Source organism: Pongo pygmaeus, chromosome 12, assembly GCF_028885625.2.
Source record: "Pongo pygmaeus isolate AG05252 chromosome 12, NHGRI_mPonPyg2-v2.0_pri, whole genome shotgun sequence".
In the NCBI taxonomy this organism is placed as follows: Eukaryota; Metazoa; Chordata; class Mammalia; order Primates; family Hominidae; genus Pongo; species Pongo pygmaeus.
In genome coordinates this window covers 28,113,572-28,132,484 of record NC_072385.2, presented here as the reverse complement: position 1 = coordinate 28,132,484, position 18,913 = coordinate 28,113,572, and the positions used below count along the sequence as shown (strand labels likewise).

Here is an 18,913-nt window from a genome sequence, read left to right as displayed (position 1 = left end):
TAATGTGAGGGACGGGATGGGCTGTTTTACAGAAAGGATCAGTCACGCATAACCTTGACACTACATCCTCCACCGTCACCCAGCCTGAGGCCAAAAATGGCCAGAACGGCCCCTTCAGGGTCCACCCAGCTATTTGGTCAAAACAGCAGTGGCCAGCGGCCACCATTCCCCAAAAAAGTGAGTTGCCAAGCAGGGCAGAGGAGGGGGATGTGGCTCCTCCCTGGACTGTGAAGGAGGATCAAAGCACCCCAGACCGCAGACTCTCCAAAATGTCGTTTTCCTCCTCTGAATGAAATCAAGATTGTTTCAGGAAACAAACGCAGCTTTAGGGCTTGCTGTGTGAAAATGCAGCCCTGAAAATGCTGAGTTCCTTTCCTTGACTCCCCCTCCCCGCCATAGGGGAGTGCCCGCATTGTGGGCCACTCCAGGAGGCAAAGTCCAAATGTGCCCAGGACCCCTTCCTCTTGTGAGGAGCAGCCACCATTCCTCCCCTCAGTCTGTTCACAGCATTGTGTTCTCCCAGGACTTCAACAGTGTCTGCTGCCCATGCATGCAAGGGATGTAGTTTCTCTCAATGTTTTCAATCCACAGAAGAGGGTCAAGAGAGGAGAAGACCAAGAACTTCTCAGGCCAAGGTGCCTTCTGCCCGCTCACCTGCCTCATCTGGTCTCCATGGGAGGAAACACCTTGTCTAGAGGTCTCTGTAGGTAAAAAACCTCAACGGGGAAGAAATGTAAGTGTGATCAACAACAACACACCTTGCAAATGCTGCCCACATGTTTTGACTTGCCTGGTCCTCACAACACACCGCTGGGCTGGGAGAGACAGCTATTCTAGTTTGATGCCTGGGAGCCAGGCTCACAATGGTAGAGGGGCTCCCTCAAGGTCAGGAGCAGCAGCAGAAGTAGGACCTAAAGTTAGGCCTTACTAGTCCAGTGCTCTTTCCGATATGCAAAAGAGAGTGCAGAGCACATTAATTCGACTACTACCAAATGCTAATAAAAAGCATCATCTTTTTCAGTTGTAGAGTTCCTCATTATGTCCCGCCGCCCTGTCCCCACCCATGTCTTCATAAGCATCTCCTGTGGTTACTCAGTCTCTGACTCCATCTCCAGCTTTTCCCATCAAGCAACACCAAATTCTAGTCAGGAAATGGGGCTTCCTAGAGAAGCAAAAGGCAGAACTTTAGGATGAGAGCAGATTCTTTTTTGTATCATTCATGTTTGATTTTCTTTTCTTAAATTAAGCTGAAATTAAACCCCTTGAAGAAATATTTTTAATGTTTCTGTCAAAAACAGTTAAAAAATAAAGTTTAAAAAACAAAAATTTGTGAACAGGATAAACAGACAAAACCTAGCCAACAATATCAACTAATAGTAAAGTAAAAATGCAAGAATATTCTGTATTTCTAATGGTGGAGACAGGGGTTCTATAAATATTGTACAGAAATAATATATTTCAACGGGAAAGTAGAAGGGGAAATGCACCCTCCTGCTGAATCAGCAAGCACAACTCAAGCCCAGGCGTCTGTGGTGACGGCTGGCTCTGTGAGCAGGGCTCCTCTGCTCTGCTTGTATGACTACTGTGTTTTATTTGTAACTTCCTTCTATTTACTATTACCAACAGGTTTTACTCAATCCTGATTTGGTAAGGGAAGACTGTGCAAGGTGTTTTGAGAAACAGTCACCGCTGTCTCCAATTCTCTCTGGTGACATACACCCCACAGTTCAAGAATAAAGCATGTGTCCTCTCTCTTCTACAAAAGCTCCCATGTCCTCTCTTTCAGGTTCAACAAGGAAGCATTGCAGAGAAAGTGAACCAGCTCATCACTCTGGCTGGACACATAAAAAGTCAGACCCCACATGGGAAATGCAGGCCTCCACCAAGGTTAGCCCACTCATGAGACACAACAGTCCCAAAGGCTCGCCCAGTACTTTTCCCCAAACCTAAAGGCAAAGTGCACCCTTGGAAGAAGAGGTGGGCATCCATGCCACCTCCTACAGGGGTTGGGCAGATCCCAGCAGGAGGCTGCCTGAACCTTTTCTAAATGAGAAGCTTCATGTTCTAGTTTATGCCAGGTCAGTGAACAACCATTAAGCCAACTTTTGGTTTTGTTTACTAGAAAGCAAGTTATTAGCATAGTACTTTAATATCCAGGCAACTTTCAAAAGTCCATGCTAACAGAGCTTTGGGAAAACAAAGAAAAGACAGAGAGCCTAGAGTGAATCTGGTAAGATGGTCTCAGGCTTGCTCAATCACGTGATGCAGAACGTCAAGGCCAGCCAAAGCTGTGGACCCCCTTGCCATTGCCAGTCTTGCACCTTCAGCAGGATGGCACGTGGGCCTGAAGAGGCACTGAAGATTAACACCACACACATCATTTCCTTCTACAGTGCCACATTAAGAACAGAACTGATAATAAGTTGAAAGTTAATAATAACGTGCTTCAGACAAGTGGAGTCAGGCGGGCTCTGTTTATTTTTGTAAGCACTAAGAAAGCCTGCTTTCTAATTCGCAAGTGTCAAAATTGGCTTCACGAGAAAATAAAAAATTTTCTGAGTAGCAACAAAATTCCATAAAGGGCTATAAATGTGAAGCAACCACCACAGATCAATGAAATGCTGGGAAGACAATGCTATTTTAGAAACCAGGCAGTAAGCCAGGAGACGGGATGACCTGCCCAAGGCCTCCAAGTGGCAGCACCAACGTTACAACGCTGTTTCTAGCTTCCTCATCAACAAATTGAAATCAGGGAGAGACATCTTGGTCCTCTAGGTCCCATGGAAACACAAAGTGGTCACACATTCAGCAACATTACTACATGTAGATCTCTGGCAAAGTGGTGTATAACCTGTTTATTTTAGCTGTGAAAATGGAATCCTGTTTGAAACATTCAGTGTTGGGGCGAACACTTAGCAGAGATACAAAAGGACTTCAGTCTTCCATATTCTCATTAAAACAAATCAAAAGGGCAGCAAGCAGTCCTGATGTTAATATAGGACCTTCCTGGAGAGAGGGTTCTATGGCTTCAGCTACTCGGCTGTGTTGCTGGTTGTTCAGTGTTGAAATGTTTGGTGAGGGAGGACCCCCACTGGCAGTCCTCCACAGGCCTCTTCCACAGTGACCTGACCACAGCTCTTCGTTGCAAAGCTTACAGTGGCTGGAATAATGAAACCTCAAAAAGAAATGCAGTTTTTAAGAGTGCAATAAGCTGTGCCTCTGAGGCCCATGCCCTTCCTTGGGCAGTGCTCTGTAGCTACCCACGTGGTTGAGTAAGTTCAACCACGTAGGGACAGGCGCCAACTGACATGCAGCACCTTCATGCTCAACAGCAACATCTGCCTTCTTCTCATGTGGCACCTCTTCTCAACCGCCAGCAAAGATCAGGCTAATAGGGAAGGGACCAGGGCAGAAGACAGACAGCAGCCCTGCCTGCAGGAGAAGGAGTCTCTGTAATCCTGTCAAGTAAGCCTGGCTTGATGGCCTGAAATGCCTTCTGATGACAGTGTCCAAAGGAGTCTGTAATCTGGAACTGTCCATTCATCTGTTCAACCAGTACTGAGCTAGGCACTTACAGTGAACACACAAGTGAATCAGAAGCGATCTCTGCCTGCAAGAATCCAACAGTTTAATGACGGAGTAAGACATTCAGATAACACAACTCCAAGACAAAATGAGATGCATGCCCCATGCTGCTGGGGAGGCAAGGAAGAAGCTTGAAATCTAGCAAAAGATGATCCAGATGAGGTGCGAGTTGATCTGACTTCAAAAGGAACAGGCACAGGTGCATCCAGCGACAAGCACTCATTCAGGAAACAGGAAAGTCTTGTGTATTAAGGACGGAAAGAATGGGGCTGGAGAGCCAGGACGAGGTCAATTCTGGAGATCCTTTAACACCAGACCACAGAGCTGGGTTTTAGCTTGCAAGCAGTGAAGAACTCCCTAGGATCTCAATTGTTCAAACCAATCTGAAAAGTCCAGTACTCTCTTGGACTCTCCTACTGGGCTTTTGAAGACAAATCTCTTTCTCACTTGGGGCAAACCAGGGAGGAACCTGACCACAAGAATTGCAATGAGCATCCCTTCTCACCAGCCAAGACAGACCCCTGCTCAGACCTGGCAAAGCTGGGTCAAGATGGCACCCACCACCACATGAACAGGCAACATTCACAACCAACACACAAAGGGCAACTCGATTGTTCCAGGAGGTCTCCAGGGGTTCTAAAGGTCCATTTGTCATCAGCACAACTAAACCTAGTCCATCCAAACTCACTATCTCTGAAGGAAGCACTGATTCTGCAAATATAAAATAAAATCCAACAACATCAAAAACAACAAAAGAAACTAAAACCACTTGGGTAATTCAAGAGGGCAAGCAACTTCAGGTCTATTAATAAAACCCTTAGAGCAGGGCCATCTTTTGCCTTTCAGCTAGGTCTCCTAGGTGACCTCACCCATAAACAATGCAGTAGTGAGACTGCTCACAAAAGTCACAAGAACTATTTTCCCTTTGTTCCAGAAAGATTCCTTATCTGGTTGTGGTGCTGTTTCCATGGAAAATGCTAACAAGTAGGAATATCAATGTGAAAATAAGACAATGTTGAGGTACTTTCACCATTATCTCTTTCTCCAAACTTTACATCTAAGTTATGAGAGGGAGAGAATACATTGAGAACAAAGGCCCTCACAAAGTGTTTCCCTGTCACATATCATATGTAAAATTACCACCACCAAGAGCAGTGACAGTGAAAGCTAATTAAAATCTCTATGTGTGCTTTTACATTTTTTAAAACACTCTTGGTAGCTGGGAAATAAAGAGATCAGGGAAAATGTGCCTTTGGAATTCATTTTTTAGAAGTGTTCCCATCTCCCACTGGAAGAAACCTATAGAAAAACTAAAAACTGTAAACCAACATGTAGCAGGTGCAGCCTCCAAGCCACCTCAAGCCCCCACTTACCACCCAACTTCAGGCCCTGCCTCTGTACATGCAAACCAGGACATTGACAGTGGAGCCACTGTGGGCAGGCCTCTGGCAGAAGGAATGCTCTCTCTCATCTGGAGAACTCAGCCAGCCCAGGAGAACACAGGTATCACCTAATGCCCTCAGGACTATCATCTGGCCCCATAACCAGGGTTCCGTAAGGACTAGGCTCTTGGATGGCCAGATGCACACCCACTAGGAAGGTGTGAACAAATTCACATCATTCCAGAACAGTGTACCCAGGAGCAGGCGGGCACTGATGTACGAAGATAACTGAGGTCATAGATACCCACAGGATCAGTCAGAGAAACCTGCACAGGCCAAGACTAACACTAATGCTGCTGAACGCTTCACAGCATTGCTCAGCTCAGCAGTGCATGGGCCCGACATGTTCTTCAACCACTAGTGAGACGCAGATAAATGTGATGCAAACGCAACTGATGTAGAGTTGGAGCCCCTGGGCTCTCAACCTGGTCCAGGTTTTAATTTAACTATCAAATTCCAGGGAAATCACAAACTAGGCACTTCAGTGTCCCCCTGCCAGATGTGGTCCCTCTCCCCAGCCCTCACCTCCCTCCCCCAGTCTATGATTCTGTGCTGGTGGAGTGCCCCAAACGGTATCAATGGTGTTTATTCTGTTTTGTCATTTGCTCCTAAAAACAAGGCCTGCCCCACCATAGGGAAATCATTACTCCCTGCCTCAGTGAGGACATCAAGGTTCAGAGAATGGGGGGCTGGGGGGTTCTTGCCCTCAACATTCTGTGTACAACCAGCAAGGCTGGAAAGAGGGCAGGACTTTGACTTCCACTGTCACCTCCCGAAGCTAGCATGGATACTACAGTATTTCCTGAACTACTGGCACTCAGGAAATCATTGCTTCTACCATGACCTTGTACTGTGGTCCATAGGTTTTTCTTTAAATACATTTTTTTTTTTTTTTTTTTTTGAGGCAAAGTCTTGTTCTGTTGCCCAGGCTGGAGTGCAGTGGCACAATCCCGACTCACTGCAATCTCCACCTCCCGGGTTCAAGCAATTCTCCCGCCTCAGCGATTCTCCTGCCTCAGCCTCCCGAGCAGCTGGGACTACAGGCACATGCCACCACACCCGGCTAATTTTTGTATTTTTAGTAGAGAAGAGGTTTCACCATGTTGGCCAGGCTGGTCTCAAACTCCTGACCTCAAGTGATCCGCCCGCCCCGGCCTCCCAAAAATATCCCAGTGCTGGGATTATAGGCCTGACCCACCGCACCTGGCCTAAACACATTTTTAAACTTAAATTTACTACATGGAATATTTTAAACTAGCTAAGTATTTAAGTATATATAAAACAAATTTAACTCTTCAAATATAAGGCTTGCAGCCATTCCACCAGTGGCAGTAACAAAGATTTTCTGCTTGGCCAAACTAGAGTCAGGTTCCTGAACCTTCCAGGCCCATCTGTGCACTTCCTTGTAAAATCCAGTTTTAGCAAAGAACCCTGCTGAGCCAGTTTAGCAAAAACCTCCCCTCCTCAATATCTGATTAGGTTCCTCTACCACCATTCCCTAGGTGATGTATGATTGTCCTGGCCAGTTTAGCAAGAATCCTGTTAGGTGGGTTTAGCCAGAATCCACTTTACTCTCGATGTTTCCTCTTAGTAAGTTCCCATCCACTGACCCCCTACCCTGTTCCTAGACTATAAATTCCCACTTGCCTGTGCTGTATTGGGAGTTGAGCCCAATCTCCCTCCACCACTGCAAGCCCCTGTTGCTGTGGTCCCCATACCTATTGTGATGGTCCTGGATAAACTCTTCCTTTATTCATATGCTTTCACAAGTATCACTGAATGACTTTTTTCTGGAACAGCAGACATGCCCTTTGGGAGACAATGGACCTGGAGAAGGGTGCATGGAGGACAGCATGCCATCTCCATCCACAGCTGGATTTTGATTTCCTCCCTATTTTCCCCCCTCAAAGAGTGGTGGGGGATCATCAAACAGACACCAACCAGCTGCTGGCTGTTGGAACATCTGGCTCTCAGCTCACACCCCATGTCATAAAGTGGAGATAATATTCCCACCTTAGAGGTTCGCTGCAATCTCGAGTAAGAAAGCATGCATGAGGACTTTGTATACCACAAGTTACTAAGTTAAATGACACTAGGCCTTGCTAAGGGTCAAATGAGATACACGGGCAAAACTACCTTAAAAAGGTAGGAGTTAGGATTAAATGACACATTCTCTCTGGAGAACAACATGGCCTGAGGTTGTCACCACTGGGAAGGTTTCCCCTGGAATTAGATATGGGTCTGCCACTGACATCTTATATGGCTCCGCCAGACCCACAGACACAGGTACACCCTGCTGAACCCTGGGCTCAGGTTCACTCAAGCTGCAGGCTGGGCAGTTAGCCAGACACTTGTACCCTCCCCCACCATCACTGAAGGCCATCAATCTAGCCAAGAAACTTACTACTTCTCCATAAAGGAGAATACTGTCCCTTTGTCCTTGAAAGTTATGATGGCCCAATTAAAAGACTTTATGTGTGAAGATAAGAGATATATAGGAACTCTCTGTACTTTCCACTCAATTTGTCTGTGAACTAAGACTGCTCTAAAAAATTTTAAATTTATTAATTTTTAAAAAGGGACTTTCTGACACTAATTCCAAGGGGATTTTTTAGCTGTCCTGCCCTATGTGGTTTAGAATAAAGGGAGAAAATAAGTAAGCCTCCAAACATATCAGTAGTTAAGCCTTTTAAGGCATAAATTTTGGAGTTCTGCATTCATCAGATTACTTGGAGCAACATTCAGAAAAGCCTTGAAATCTCAAATAAAGTTAAATAAATATAGCATTCTGCAGATCTTAAGCAAGGCTAGATGAGAGGATTAAACCATGTAGTGAGGAAAGGTTTCTACAGGGAAGCTGCAAAGCAGTTCTAAAAATACTGTTTGATGATCCACCACCACTGTTCGAGGGGGGAAAATAGGGAGGAAATCAAAATCTGAAGCAAACCTGGCATTTCTGGGATAACTGCTGACATGCTATTCTGTTCCCCTGTATCACCATGCTCACAACCCGACTCCACAGCAGGCTGACAGATGGCTTCTGTCACCAGGCTGGTCAGCAAACAGATATGAGGAAGGGTAGAAAGAAGACAATCTCCAAAACAGTCTTTTTTATTTGTAATCATCATTCATGCTTGTGCTTTTATAATTTTGAGTGGGACTGCTTTCCTAGTTCCTCAGCGGGGCAGAACTTGGCAAAAAGAGCATTGAGATTCCACATTAGACATGTGGATTAGTCTGCTTAGGCTGCCATAACAAAATCCCACAGACTAGGGGGCTTAAACAATAGATATTTATTTTCTTACAGTCCTGGAGGCTGGGAAGTCCAAGGTCAAGATGCCAGCTGATTCAGCTCCTGGTGAGGCCACTCTCTTTGGCTTACAGTCACCTTCTAGCTGTGTCCTCACATGGCCTTTTCTCTGTGCACCTCTTTCATGAGGTCTCTTCTTATAAGGACACCAGTTCTATGAGATTAGGGTTCTACTTTTATGACCTAATTTAACCTTAATTATCTCTTTACAGATGCCATCTCCAAATACAGTCACATTGGGGGTTAGTACTTCAACATATGAATCTGAAGGAGGGACACAATTCAGTCCTTAACACAGTGCTTTATGGACTGTATCTGCATCTTCCATCTTATCACCACCCAAATGCAGCATCTGAATTGATGAGTGTTGCCAGTGAGAGGCCAAGAGCCAGAAGAGCCTGCTGCTGCTTGCAGAGGGTGTACAGTTGTAATAGTTCATTTTCATGCTGCTGATAAAGACATACCCGAGACTGGGTAATTTACAATAAAAAAGAGATTTAATGGACTCAGTTCCACGTGGCTGGGGAGGCCTCACAATCCTAGCAGAAGGCAAAAGGCACGTCTTACATTGCAGAAAGCAAGAGAGAATGAGAGCCAAGTGAAACGAGTTTCCCTTCATCAAACCATCAGATCTCATGAGACTTACTATCATGAGAACAGTATGGGAGAATCCACCCCCCATGATTCAATTATCTCCCACAGGGTCCCCCCGACAACACATGGGAATTATGGTAGTACAATTCAACATGAGATCTGGGTAGGAACACAGAGCCAAACCATATCATTCCATCCCTGGCCCCTGTCAAATCTCATGTCCTCACATTTCAAAACCAATCATGCCTTCCCAACAGTGCCCCAAAGTCTTAACTCATTTCAACATTAACTCAAAAGTCCACAGTCCAAAGTCTTATCTGAGACAAGGCAAGTCCCTTCTGCCTATGAGCTTGTAAAATCAAAAGCAAGTTAGTTACTTTCTAGATACAATGGGGGTGCACGTATTGGGTAAATACAGCCATTCCAAATGGGAGAAATTGGCCAAAATAAAGGGGCTACCGGCCCCAGGCAAGTCTGAAATCCAACGGGACAGTCAAACCTTAAGGCTCCAAAATGATCTCCTTTGACTCCATGTCTCATATCCAGGTCATGCTGATGCAAGAGATGGGCTTCCACAGCCTTGGGCAGTTGCGCCCAAGCTTCTGCACAGCAAAGCAGACAATCAACAGAGTGAAAAGACAAAATCAGATAGAAGAAAATATTTGCAAACTATACATTAGATAAGGGGTTAACTTCAGAAACATACAAGGAACTCAAACAACTCAACTGTAGAAAACAAATAATCCAATTTAAAAATGGGCAAAAGATCTGAATAGACATTTCCCAAAAGAAGATGTGCAAATGGCCAGCAGGGAATAGTCCCTCTCCTGGCTCCTTTCATGGGCTGGCGTTGAGTGTCTGTGGCTTTTCCGGGTGTGTACAGTGAAAGCCGTCAGTGGAGCTACCATTCTGGGCTCTGGAGGACAGTGGCCCTCTTCTCACAGCCCCACTAGGTGGTGCCCCCATAGGGACTCTGTGTGAGGGCTCCCACCCCACATTTCCTTTCTGCACTGCCCTAGCAGAAATTCTCCATGAGGGCCCCACCTGTGCAGCAAACTTCTGCCTGGACACCCAGGAGTTTCCATACAGCCTCTGAAATCTAGGCAGTGGTTCCCAAATCCCAATTCTTGACTTCTGTGCACTGGCAGTCTCAAAACCATGTGGAAGCTGGCAAGGTTGAGGCTTGCACCCTCTGAAGCCACAGCCTGAGCTCTACCTTGGTCCCTTTCAGCCACGGCTAGAGCGGCTGGGACACAGGGCACCAAGTCCATATCAACAGTGAAGCAGAGAAACCTAACTCCCTCTCTTTCCTCCCCATATCTGACCTGCTAAGAGTAGGGTGGAAAAGAGCTTCCATCAAGCACTTCCCAGTTATAATTTCACTGAGTGCTCAGGGCCACATGTGAAACCCAGTGTCAGAGAAGGAAAAGCAACCAGCTCAAGGTCATAAAGCAGATAGCAGTAGAACCAGGACACTCCAACCCCAGACTATAAACTCCAGGCCCCAAGCTTCTTCCTCACTTTACAGCTGTTTCCTTAATTTGCATTTCCCTGATGATTAATGATGTTGAGCATTTCTTCCTATACCTGTTGGCCATTTGCATGTCTTCTTTTGGGAAATGTCTATTCAGGTCTTTTGCCAATTTTTAAATTGGATTGTTTTCTGCAATTGAGTTTTTGAGTTCCTTGTATGTTTCTGATGTTAACCCCTTGTCTAATGTATAGTTTGCAAATATTTTCTTCAATCCTGCAGTTTGTCTTTTCACTCTGTTGTTTCCTTTGCTGTGCAGAAGCTTTTTAGCTTAATGTAATGCCATTTTTCTATTTTTGCTTTTGTTGCCTGTGCTTTTGAGATCTTATTCAAAAAGCCTTGCTCGTACCACTGTCCTGAAGTGCTTCACCTATATTTTCTTCAGCAGTTTCATAGTGTCAGTTCTCATATTTAAGTATTTAATTGATTTCGAGTTAATTTTTTGTATATAGTAAGAAATAAGGGTCTAATTTCATTCTTCTGTATGTGGACATCCCATTTTCTCAACAGCATTTATTGGAGACTATAAGCCAAAAATGTAATTCTAAGCCCCTCAAGCAACTGAACTAGACCCTTCCTCTTGGCCAAGAACATTTCAAAGTAAACCCGAAAATCTAGTTAAGGCTATGATGGGAAGAGGAGGTTGGACATGTCTCATTTATACCCTCCTCCCTTTGAAATTTAGGGACAATTGACCAGCATTAACATTAAAACAGAGGTCTTAAGACTGATAAAACAGAGATCTTAAGACTGACTCTCTGCAGTAATAAGACACCAGATTCCAGCCTGACTCCAGTATAGCATCACATGACAGACAGCAGGCCCTGAAAGAAATCAAAATATTTTACTCCAAAATATATTTACTTGACATATTATTAAGTAGCCCTGCAAAGCTGTCTCTTGTGGGGAAAAATCTACATTCTGTAGAGAATGCCCTTCCCTTTCCAGGTCTTTTTCCTGACCCAGTAGAGAATTAAGTAAGAGTCTGGCACCATTTTAGGTCCTATAAGAGCTCTAAAGCCTACTACCTGGAAGCTTCATCTGCATGATAAAACCCTGGTCTCCACAACCCCTTATCTTAACCCAAACAATCCCTTCTATGATTCCAGGTCTTCAGGTAATGACTTAACACTTTCAACCAACTGTCAATCAGAAAATCTTTGAATCCACCTATAAGCTGAAGTCCCATCAATTCAAGTTGTCCCGGACCAAACCAATATACATCTTACATGTACTGATTGATATCTTATGTCTCCCTAAAACATATAAAACTAAGTTGTAGCCTGACCACCTTGGGCACATGTTCTCAGGATCTCCTGGGGCTGGTCACTCATATTTGGCTCAGAATAAATCTCTTCAAATATTTTACAGAGTTTGACTCTTCACTGACAATACTGTCCTTTCCCCATTGCCTGTTCTTGGCACCTTTGTCAAAAATAAGTTGGCTACAAATGTATAAATTCATTTCTGGGCACCAGTAAGGTACTGGTATAAAAATAGACAGGTAGACCAGTGGAACAAATATAATGGCAGTTTTAAAGTCTTTGTTAAGCCCAACATCTGTGTCCTCTCCCAGGCAGCTTCTGTTGCCTGCTTTTTTTCAGTCATACCCATTTTTCTGTCATTGTCTATTTCTTTGCATATCTTATAATTTTGTGTTGAAAATGACATCTTAGCTAAGATATTGTAGCAACTCTGGATACTACAAGCCCCTCTATCTCAGGGCTTGTTTTTGTTTGCTTATTCTTTCAATGACTTTGCTGGACTCCTGTGGTGAAGTATATTCCCCTCCCCACCCAACCTCTGATTTTGCTCCTCATGGGGGCACAGCCTTGAGTGTACACACATTCTCTCTGGGATGACAATCATTTTATCAGTGCTGTCTGTATCTTCCCTAATCTCTTTGTTAAGCTGTCTGCCTCTGGTGTTTTCATACCCAGCTGTTAGACCCCACTAATTGCTGCCTGATTGCTCTATTGTTTTTGACAACTGCCTAGGGCATAAATTGTTCTACATTTTATCTAATTAAATGGAGACCTTTCACAGGGATAGTTTTTGATGTCAGGGTTTGAGGTTTGTTCTGACCCCAGACGACTCTTTACTGTCTCTTTCCTGGTCTCTGGCCCAAGCTTTTGCCTGTTGCTTATCGGCCTCCTACTAATTACCACCAAAATCTCCATTTTTTTTTAGAACACCCTTAGGCTTGAACTTTCCCTACACTTTTATAAACAAAGTCAGTATCTTTCAGAGAGCTTCAGAGCTTTCTGTTATTATATCCTACCTCTCCTACTTGGGAAAATGTTGGAGTCACTGTTCTAGAGCTGGGCGCACAGACTGTGTCCCACTTCTCTCGGAGTGACACTTCCACTTTATGAACAGGGTGCTGGATGGGGGCAGTAGCCTTTGCTCTTCTTGGCTTGATTCTCCAAGGATGGAACCTCTGCCCTACAAACTAGCTGGACTGACAAAGGGCATCTGGGGACCCATTATTCTCAGCCTCAGGTAGAACCTCTGCCCTATGAGTAGGGGCTAGCCACATTCTCCTGGAATTTAGCCTCTGCAACATGCAGCCTTGCTGGAGGTAGGGGGATGCTGATAGCCTGCCCTCCTGGGGAGATGCCATAGCCCTTGATGGGAACTTGGGGGAAAGGGAACCCAGTCTTCTTGGTCACTCTTGATAGCTTCTCTCATGCTGAGCTGGGCAGTGGATGGGAAAAGAGAAGGAAGGAGCAGGTCCTGGCTCAAGTGCCACAGACATCTGCTATTCTTACTGAGATCTAGCAGATTTTCTTGAATAAATGTTTCTTCATTTGCTGTATGCCCTTAGGACATACGGCAAGTTTCCAAGTTTGGTTGTTTTCTTAAAATAATTTTTATCAGTTATTGTTTCACTGAGCAACAAGTCCACACAGCCCCTAACACCACCATTCCAGAAGTGAATCCCAATACAATTTAATGTTAATTTCTTTATTCTTAATCAACAAAATGTTATACTCTAAATTCCTTCCTGCTTAATATCCCATGTTAGGGAAGCTGGCATTAACCTGGAGAATATGAACTCTACACTCTATGTAGAGTTCTGCCTCCCCAGATAGAATTAAACCATGCTTTTAAAAAGACATTATTTTGGGGCTGAGGCTGTAATCCCAGCACTTTGGGAAGCCAAGGCAGGCAGATTGCTTGACCTCATAAGTTTAAGACCAGCCTGGGCAACATAGCGAAACGCTGTCTCTACAAAAAAAATACAAAAATTAGCCAGGCGTGGAGGTGCACACCTGTAGTCCCAGCTACTTGGGAGGCTGAAGTGAGTGGATCTCTGGAGCCTGGGAGGTTAAGGCTGCAGCATGGATGACAGAGTGAAACCCTGTTTCAAAAAAAAAAAAAAAATAGAAATAGAAAAATAACAGTCACCCAGACATATATCCTGATTAGTAAATAAGCTGAAAATAAGAGGAAAATTTAGTATCATGAGAGGTATGTGATCATCAGTCACCAGGAAGTCGGGGTAGGCAGACAAGCCACATCTCCCTCGAAGTAGCTCCCTGGACACGTAGGGGGCTCAGTTCCCACTCACAACCAACATCCAAAAAAAGGGCTCACCCTTTCCAAAACACACAGGGCTCAGGGAACCCAGCATGGGGCAAAGGGAGTCACCAACATGTTCTTGGAAGTCCCCAAGTGTTGTCCAATCTTCAAGGACAGAAAACTGTTCTCAGAATCCAAATTAAGGAGGAAATGTGACGCCACCAGCCAACCACGTCCACCTGATGGGCAGCTGGTGGAGGATCTTTCAGGCTGAAGCTCCAGGATAAAACCATTGCCCATAATATCAGGGGAGAAAACAGAGACACTGGCTCCAATGTTGGCTCTGTCATGTAGGAGGTGCTGCAGAACTGAACTGGACTCCAGGACCCCTCCAGCCCCAGGCTCCTTGTCTATTAAATGGGAATTCTCAATAGCCTGCAAGATCCAAAGTCAGTACTTGGCAAACCATAGCTGCTATTACGCAGGACAGGAGTCCTGGCTAGGCTCTGTTTTCCCAGTGAGTCCCTCAGATATCAAACTGATACCAGACAGTCTAAGAGTTATGCTTCCTGTACAGGCCCCATGGGCACCCTTTCCAGAGCCGGCTCCTGCTTTCACCTCCCCCTGGGACCTGAGTGTGCTCACCTCATGATCACACCAATCCAGTCATCCCTAAAGGGCTCCCAGGTCTCTAGAGCCCTGCCCTCTCACCCCTTTGAGATCTCCTCCTAGCCAGCTGAAGGCAGGATCGAGTCTATGAGTAAGACAGGAATGAGTAAAGGCCTAATGCTTTGGCCCTCCCAGGGGCAGCACATTAATAGGGCCAACCCCTTCAGACAAGAGAGATGTTATAGTAGGAAAATCTCTAGCAGCAGCTCCTGGCCAGTGAGATACAACTTGGGTAGAAATTTTATAAAAAGCAAACCATGCTAGGAGAAAATTTTTCTATCATGTACTACAGACAGTTCCCAACTTACAAGAGTTCAATGATTTTTCGACTTTAGGATGGTGTGAAATCCACTCAGTATGCTTCTCAACTTACAATGGTGTTACATCCCAATAAACCTATCATAAGACCAAAACATCAGAAGTAAAAAATGCAGTTGTCGGTGGCTCACACCGGTAATCCCAGCACTTTGGGAGGTTGAGGCGGGCGGATCACCTGAGGTCAGTGTTCGAGATCAGCCTGGCCAATATGGTGAAACCCCATCACTACTGAAAATACAAAAATTAGCTGGGCATGGTGGTTCATGCCTATAATCCCAGCTATTCAAGAGGCTGAGACATGAGAATCACTTGAGCGCAGGGGACAGAGGCTGCAGTGAGCTGAGATCGCGCCACTGTACTCTAGCCCGGGTGACAGAGCAAGATTCTGTCTCAAAAAAAAAAATGCACTTGTGACATATGATATTTTGAACTTATCAGTTTGTGGGGATGCAGCCCCATCGTTAAGTCGAGGAGCATCTGTATATTCTTCCCTGATTTTAAAGACTATTCTGAACTAGAGAATCATAACACAGTTAAAATGCTGTGCAGATCCAACCATGCCCATGACTGTGTGCCCCTAAGGGTCATTTCCCTGCGCTCCATTGTCTGCTCATCTCTGATATGGGGACGAAAATGAACACGACTCAGGTAGGTGACTGTGTACAAAGTGCCTTCTCTTGGGATGCACAGGACTGCAGATCTTATTAAATGCACCTGGTTTGCTGTACCTTTTCAGTTTTCACATTATTCATTGTGATGGGCTCACCTTCCTCACTTGCCACCAAGTTATCAGCTTTCAATGTTCCTGTCAAGGGAAACGTGCAGCTTCTTCCTGGCTGGAGGCCTGGAAACCACATCATCCAGACGAGAGCATGAGTGAATGCTTTAAAAAGAACAGCCAATGGTGAGGGCCTGGGGGTGTAAATGGGGACTCAGGGCACTCAGCTGACTTTCTGCTCCCCAGGCCCTACGTGGTGCTGCGTCCAGGATGGCTGCTCATGAGACCCTCGGGTCAGAGAGCAGCATGCTTTCAGGGAAGTGGTTGCTGAAAATAGAAACTTTAATCCAAACAGAAAAATCTGCCATCTGACTATGTTACTACCCGCGATGTGAAAATCCTAAGGAAGTGCACAAAGCTCCTCCTCCACCCCCTTTTAGGAAATACAATTTGTTTTTGATTAACTGGGTCTCTGCTACAAGTAGACATAGGCAGAACTTGTTGTTCCTACTATTGTCTGTCTGACCCAGTTTGGGTTTTGAATTTTTTTCTCTGTCAACATTAAAAAAAGTAATTTCATTTTATTTTTTTCCCTACTGTAATTTTTTTAAATTAAAATGCTATCATTAAAATGCTTATTTTCTTTGGAAAGGGTTTTCGTTTTGTTTTCAAAGCAGAAAGAGTCCAGATGTTGTAAAATAATAATTTTGGAAAACAAACAAAAGCCCCTCATGACTTGTTAAGACAGCCAAAGGACTGACGGTTTAAACTCAAGCTGTTGTTTGGCTGGAGGCAGGCAGAGGATCTCCATCCCCACCAGCTGCAGGTGACTGTTGCAGAGTCTGGCCTCATCTACTCGGAGGCCCAGGCGTCACAGGTGGGTGGCAATTCTAGGGCAAGATGCGGAGTCCTAGTTTCAAACAGAACAAGAGAGGAAGGAAAGTATCTCCACGAGGACAATAAAGGGGTCAGGACTAAACCAGTTCGCAAATACCTCTGGAGTATGTCACATATGAACCAGTGAAGTGTCAAACTCCCTCACCTGAAACCCCAGGCTCCATCTCCATATAGAACCATGATACCACAGATGCAGGGACTTGAGGTATCTCTGTGAGGCCCAATGGAGGAGACCGCTGAGGGATGGACACAGCTTCTCCCACAGGGCATCTTCACACAAGATGCCTTTCTCCAGGGCTAAGGGCTGTTTCTGAAACCACCTTCTCCTCCTCTGCTTGTAGAGATTCCCATGTGACATGCAGCATGGTCAGAAAAAGGAAACCAGATGAAACACCCAGCCCTTCAAGTGATGCCCAATTTTCCGGGATGCTTGTTGTTGCTGTGTCCAGCCTGCTCTGCCCCCGGTCTTCTCCATCTCAGCAATGGCACTGCCATTCTCCAAGTAAGTGGCCATGCCAAACACATGGAGTCTTCCTGCTTCCTGTCAGTCCCTCCCTCCCTCATGCCCAAGCCATCTACAAGACTTAGAGGCACACCCAGACCCGGAGCACCTCTCACCATGGTCACAGCCCCAACCTCAGTGCCAGCCACCACACCTTAACAGGTTTCAAGGAGTTCTGCATTAGCTCCATCACCCTAGGCCTTTCTAGACTGTCCTCCTCACTCCACAAGCACTTGGATCCTACAGGAATGTCAATCCCATATGGAAGGAGAAGAAAAGGCAGATAGAATCTTGCAGCTGCATGGGGTGGGGGGGTGGGGGGGTATATAAACCCTATGTGTAATTCCATGTGATTCAAGGACAAAAACTCAGATCAAATAGTTAAAGGTGCCCTACTTCGTCTCCCTCCCAGAAACAAATTACCTCTCCATAGTCACAGACTAGAGAAAACATTTCTGTGCACCCTCTCCAGAAGAAGAGGAAGCAGAGTTTGCTATGCCAAAGAGGAAGCATTAAGGCCAAATTTCCCCTCAGAATGGGACTGTCATAGTAGATGGGCACCTCAGGGGTCCATCACAGAGGCTCAGAATCTCCAAGATAAAAGACCCTATACTGCTTGGTACCAATGGTATCAACAGATGGTGTGTAAATGACAGCCCCCACTTGGTGCCTCAGCATCCCAGGGCCCCTCTGAGTCATTTGACATGACAGGGAATCTCTGCTTCCCAACATCAAGGGACAGGGACAGGTTCAAGCCAGGGCTGGGCGTTGGCATATCCCTCCACTCTGCAGCCTTGTCAGTTTTATCCACTAAGGCCATCCAGGAGATGATGCCAAAACCCCTCTTGCCCTGGCCCTAATGACTCTCCTAAGGCCCAGTCCTGTATTTCCAAGTTACCCAGTCACCCGCCCCTGAACTCCTGGTATCCACTGAGACCCGAGACCACATTCCCTTCAGAACTGGCTCCTCCTGATTTCTCTCCCTTCCAGGTACCACCATTCTTGGGAGCTCAGATGTATCTGACACCTCTTTCCAACCATCAACCAAACTGGTCAGTCACTGAGTTCTGTCCCCTCTTTGAGACTCTCTGCTTTGTCACCCTCTTTTTCACTATTCCCATCATCACCCCACAGAGCTAAGGCAACAGGCTCCAAACCAGCCTCCTAGTGAGGTTGACAGCCAACAAACTACACCATTTACACACACACACAGTGCATGTACTCAAAAGCAAGAATCCAAAGTCCTTAGGTTGCGTTGTGAGGCTTCCATTCAGCACTCTGTGCTTGAAGCTTTCACAACACTCCCTACCCTACCCCCTCCAGCCCGCAGGAACCAGTACCAACCCAGTCTCCTGGTCCTTTCCCTGAACTCCAGTCTCAAGCAACTCTCCTCTCCAAGGAGCTCCCACTTGCTTCCTGTCTACATAGCTTCTCCTGTGTCCAAAATATTTTCCCCTCTGGTTTTTTCCTCTGGTTAGGTTTTACTGCTTTTGACCTAGAGCCACTACAGGACTCAGAGAGGAACTAGCAGAACTCATTCATTCAAGATCTTTTTACTGCATCTCCACCATGAGCTGGTGAGAGGGTGAGTGACTTCAGAGTAAGAGTGAGTGCCTGTGCATAAACACATCACCATGACAGAGACAATTTCAGGTACAGAACTCTGAATGAGGTACACAACAGGTCTGCAACTAGAAAACTGTGTGGGTAAAGCCCAAGAAGGAAACACAGAACTGGCAAATGGAGAGAAATCCTCAGGTAGTTCTTGCTGTCACTGCCATTTGGATGCTTTGCTTTTGCTCAGCTGAGTACACATAAATTG

General features: G+C 45.5%; 1 protein-coding gene across 17 annotated transcripts in view; it reads right to left on the bottom strand.

Moving 5' to 3' along the window:
- Positions 1-18,913, bottom strand: part of INPP4A (inositol polyphosphate-4-phosphatase type I A) — a 145,405-nt gene that overhangs the window by 82,488 nt on the left and 44,004 nt on the right. The gene's annotated exons all lie outside the window — the stretch shown is intronic.